This window comes from Trachymyrmex cornetzi, unplaced genomic scaffold, assembly GCF_001594075.2.
Source record: "Trachymyrmex cornetzi isolate Tcor2-1 unplaced genomic scaffold, Tcor1.1 scaffold695, whole genome shotgun sequence".
Taxonomy (NCBI): Eukaryota; Metazoa; Arthropoda; class Insecta; order Hymenoptera; family Formicidae; genus Trachymyrmex; species Trachymyrmex cornetzi.
This window is the reverse complement of record NW_017300020.1, coordinates 24820-25878: the sequence shown is the minus strand read 5'-3', so window position 1 is coordinate 25878 and position 1059 is coordinate 24820.

The window sequence follows — 1059 nt, the reverse complement described above, 5'->3', positions numbered from 1 at the left end:
CTTGTCCTTACAGGACTGCCGCGAATGCCCGTATTTTCCGCAGTTGAAGCAGCAGCGGCTCCTATCCAAAGCGGAAGGACACCGCTGCTGCACGTGGCCCAAGGCCAAACATCTGAAGCAGCGAAGGGGAGCCCCCTTGAGGAGCTCCACCCTCGCCTTCGCCCAACCCAGGCGCAAGTGCCCGGCCTTCGAGAGCGCAAGGCCCGCGTCGGCCGGACACCGCACCCAGACCGTCCCCAGGCCGCGTCTGGAGAACCTCGTCATCCCCACGCGAACGTGGGAGATACTACACAGGCCCCCCAGAGCGACCCTGGACCGAACGGCCGCGGCGTCAATGGACTCATCGAACCCGGAGATTCGAAGTTCCACGTGACGCATCGGCCGCCCGATCCTTACCTCCCCTTCGTCCTCGTCGGCGGCGAAAATGTCCCGCATGGCATCAGCGAGACGATCCGCCGCCGTCTTGGACCCTGCGCCGGTGACCTCCAAAAGGAGGCCAGTGCATTAGCTCCCTGCGTTCACCGATTCCAACTCTATTTTATTTGGCATTAATGGAGACACTGGAGCCTTTTACTTTAAACTTTCTCATGGGAAAAGATTTTTATTACTTTTCCTAGAAGTCTTAAGGGGTTGATAACTCCTAGGTCTCCGTGAGAAAGAGAAAAGAGGCAGCGTGAGTCCACTGGACGTAACACAAGTTTGTGTGGATATATCCTTAGTGTCTTAAGACATTACATAAGACAGAAGTAAAAACGGACTATGAATACCGCCCATAAAAGCATATATAACATCTTGAATCAATCACGGAGAGGCTGGTCTCATGACTTCTGTTGGCATCTTTTTTCTGCATATACGTGACGTCTTAGGATAATATTTTAGCTTTGTTGCGTCGCATGCTCTAACTAGAATCCTAGATTTATCAGAGAGGCGCAACCGGTGTTATGCATTCTGATTCGCTGTTGCAATCTAAGAGTGCTGTCCCATGACAGTCGGATTTCGGAAAACGGAATCTCGGAAAAGTACTAGATCGGAAAGTACTAGACTAAAATCAGAAGACAC